Consider the following 4,328-nt stretch of genomic DNA (forward strand, 5'->3'; position numbering starts at 1 on the left):
GAGCCTCTATTTTTTCATCTGTAGGATGGGGATAATAACAATACTCACCTCACAGGGAAGTTATGAGGGTTGGAGAATTAACTTGTGTAAACTTCTCAGCATATGGGCTGGTTATCTGTCATGATTAGTGCTATGCTGGGTAACCCTAACAGTGAAGCCTCATCAGTAAATGGAGTGTATTGAACTAAATGGTAGCTATCAATCCTGATTAGCTTAAAGAGAGAGGAAATGGTCACTAGGAACACCAACTCAGTATGGTTACTAGAGATGTGAGGAAAACCAATATAGTTATTAAACTCTTCAAAGGGACCTCCATGTAAACATCACATTGTTTACACACACATGGGTGGAAGGTAAACCATATCCCAGACCCCAGGCCAGGACTATTGGTCAGAAAGAAATAGGTCTCATGTTCACAAACTGCCTTTGGTAATTTAAAGACAACATCCCCTAGCTTCTGCTCCACCCTTCTGCTACTTTTAATCCATCCAATTATTTAGCAAATATTTATGGAGTATGGGAAGAGCTCTAGGTTATTTGAGAGAAATGAATATAATCTAAGTGCAGTGGGAAAAGCATTGAATCTAATAGTTACATGGGAGTGATGGGGACCATCTAAGGACAGATGAAGAGCTGAGTGTGAAAAGAGGATGATTTCCAAATAAGAGGCTCAGTGAAGCTGTATGGAGGAAGTGGTGTTTATGTTTGGGACATATAGGAACGGGGAGAAAGGACATTCTGGCCTTAGGGGACTATTTAAATATATGAAAGTTGCTAATGAGTGGGAAGTTTGGCTGGAAAGAAAGGGTGCAAACATGACAGCATGGAAAGACAGAGAAAAGAAAATCATTGCTATCATAAGGTCTCAGAAAACAATACCCTATAATGAAGGCCTCAAAAGTAGCCTCAGAAGTAAAAGTTTTTCTCTGACTTCCTCCTGCCTTCCTGTGTCAGGTGGGTGGTCCTTCATTCTTCCCCAAGGTTAGCTGTAGAAACTACAATACCTCTTGCCTAAGGTGGGTCATGGAAACCAGAACGCTTTTTCTCCAAAGCCAGCCATAAAACCTAAACATATTGTTCTAACCTCCCTGTGACTCCACCTTTCTGTGTAAGAGTTGGCCATAAATAAATTCTCAGGTCTACTTTGATTGTAGGTCATAAGAACCCCATTCCAGAGAGACAGAGAGAGAGAGAGAGAGAGAGTGAGCACTGCCTCATACCTAGGAGGAAGGAATTGCTGCACAGAGAGGCCAAACAGGATATAAACAGACAGGACTTGCTGGGTTTCACTATTGTCCATTAGCATTAGATCATACCATTTTTTTAAATTTAAAATTTTTATTTTTATGGAGCTCTTCACTAAATTGCGTGCCATCCTGGTAAGGGGGCCATGCTAATCTCCTCTGTATTGTTCCAGTTTTAGTATACGTGCTGCCAAAGCAAGCGATCATACCTTTTTTTGTCCAATCATATTTCTACATGGCTGTCCACACCTTGTTGAACCTAAACATAAAAATGAACATTTTCTTTGCATCTTTGGGTCTTGATTCTGAAGGCTCCCATGTCATGTAACACTATGATCAAATACATTTGTATTCCTTTTCTCCTAATTGTCTGCCTTTTGTCAGCTGATTTTCAGTGAACTTTCAGAGGATGAAGGGGAAGTTTTCCCCTGTCCCCTACACTATAAACTTCTTATTTTTGTGTTAGATCTAAAGAAGGGTAGACAGGTGTTTATTGTCTGAGTCTCTCAACTTTTGTGAACGTTTGTTACTGTAGGTTTAAGTTCAGGTAAGAATCACCTCTGTTGATTTCAGCCTGAGAAGATCTGTCTAGAGAAAAGAAGACTGAGAAAAATCTCTTCTCTGTACCATTCAAGAGGTCGCAGAAAGCAAAAGCTGCCTTTTCCCCAATTCCAAACTCACCTCAACTCTTTCTCTCATTCCACAACGTACTCTTTGTTACTATTTCTAGCTTGTGCTGTCGGTTACTAAAGGAAGGTTCTCCCAGAATGCAGCATCTTGTATACATATTACATTATTTGTAGTCATAGTGTATTTGTGAATCTTAACGATTACATCTAGATTTCAATTTTTCTTTTTCTTATTTCTCACTCTATGCATAAACACCCAGACACCCCAGGCACACACACACATGCAGACTTTTATTTTTTTACCTAAAATCTGCAATCTTCTTCCAAGAATTCCAACATCTTAAATAATGTTCACATGAATCTCAGGAATCATCCAACTTCAGAAAATTCTGCTCAACACCCCTCTGAAGGCCAGTTATTTCAATGGCATCTCTTCTATCTTAATGTGGAAAGGACTTAGGGAATAATATTTTCTTGGCTCTTCCACACTGATTCACAGTGCCCCATCATATTTACCAGTTCCTTAATCCCAGAACTAGTGTGAGAATTATCAGAGGGATTACAGTTGGATGCAGTTGTGGAAAAATTCTGCTCATGATGAGGTTGTTTCAGTGGGAGTAATTAAGAAGTCACTCAGACACATATGCTTAGGAACACATTTTGTCTAGAGCCTAAAATTTTTTAGAGGCAACTGAAAGAATGAATCCCCTTATCTTCTGGCTTCAAAAAGAAGAAAGGTTGTGTGGAAACATGTCAAGCTGTATTCCTGAGAAAGTCCAAAAAGTGTTATTCTTAGTGATCAGAGGGCACCCTTCCACGAGTACCCGTGGTGCAGAGAAACTTGGAGCTGACGAGGGGACTGGACTCTGCCTGGTCTTCCATCCTATTCTATTTCCAAGCCTAACAACTTACACAAAGAGAACTGGAAATGGAACCTTTAGTAACAAACAGCACAGGGGCATGCAAGTTTTGGGGAAGGCTCGTCCCTTCTCCAGATCTCAACACTTACTTTACTGACTGGGAATCCCCAGCTTGGGAAGAGGTTGAAACAGGCACAGGACAGAGTAGCATGGTTGGCTGTCTATACTAAGAAAAATAAAGTCAAATGAAACAAGACATCAAGATGGCCACACAGTGAAAATGTGATTCCACTCAATAGCTAGCTTCATTGTTTGACCATCTTTAAGATCTACAGCTTTAAGCTTCTAAAAATGGAATATTGGCCATAATTGCTCCCATTGTTTCCCTTGTTTTTGATGACCTTGACAGTACTGAAGAGTCATTGTCAAGTATTTTATAGAATAGGTGTCCCCAACCACCAGGCCATGAACTGTTACCAGCTCTTGGCCTGTTAGAAACCAGGCCACACAACAGGAGGTGAGTGGGGGGTGAGCAAGTGACAGAAGCTTCATCTGTATTTACAGCCGCTCCTCATTGCTGGCATTACTGCCTGAGCTCTACTTCCTGTCAGATCAGTGGGGACATTAGATTCTTATAGGAGGGGGAACACTACTGTGAACTCTGCATGCGAGCTATCTAGGTTGCATGCTCCTTATAAGACTCTAATGCCTGATTATCTGTCACTGTCTCCCATCATTCCCAGATAGGACCTTCTAGTTGCAGGAAAACAAGCCCTGGGCTACCACTGATTCTACATTATGGTGAGTTGTATAATTATTTCATTATATATTACATGTAATAATAATAAAGTGCACGACGTATGTAACGCACATGAATCATCCCAAAACCATCCCCACCACCTTCATTTGTGGAAAAATTATCCTCTGTGAAACCAGCCATGATGCCAAAAAGGTTGGGGACTGCTGTTATACGACGTTCTTCAATTTGGCTGGTCCTGATGATTTTCTCATGGTTAGACAGGGGTGGCAGATGTCTGGGAGAAAGAACACAGAGGCCAAATGTCACTCTCATCACATCATATCAAAGGGTATGTATTAGTCTGTTTTTGCACTGCTGATAAAGACATACCAGAGACTGGGTACTTATAAAGGAAGGAGGTTTAATTGACTCACAGTTTCACATGGCTGGAGAAACCTCACAATCATGGCGGAAGGCAAGGAGGAGCAAGTCATGTCTTACATGGTGGCAGGGAAGAGAGAATGAGAACCAAGAGAAAGGAGAAACCCCTTATAAAACCATCGGATCTCATGAGACTTATTCACTACCATGAGAACAGTATGGGGGAAACCACACCCATGATTCAATTATCTCCCACCAAATCCCTCCCACAGCACATGGGAATTATGGGAGCTACAATTCAAGATGAGATTTGGGTGAGGACATAGTCAAACCATATCAGGGTACATGCCATTAACATGATTGATCACTGATGATGTTAACTTTGAACACCCAGCTGAGGTAGTCTTTGTCAGGTTTCTCCAGGATTTAAAAAAATTGTACTCTTTGGAGAGAAGAGATAACTATTTATAACTCA

At 40.9% G+C, this 4,328-nt stretch overlaps 1 non-coding gene across 1 annotated transcript; it reads right to left on the reverse strand.

The window, feature by feature from the left end:
- Nucleotides 1–1,340: 1,340 nt before the first annotated feature.
- On the reverse strand, nt 1,341–1,443 carry LOC129009091 (U6 spliceosomal RNA). The gene has a single exon (XR_008492635.1). It is a non-coding gene; the product is annotated as a U6 spliceosomal RNA (small nuclear RNA).
- Between the last annotated feature and the right edge of the window lie 2,885 nt (nt 1,444–4,328).

This window comes from Pongo pygmaeus, chromosome 9 (genome assembly GCF_028885625.2).
Source record: "Pongo pygmaeus isolate AG05252 chromosome 9, NHGRI_mPonPyg2-v2.0_pri, whole genome shotgun sequence".
Classification (NCBI taxonomy): Eukaryota; Metazoa; Chordata; class Mammalia; order Primates; family Hominidae; genus Pongo; species Pongo pygmaeus.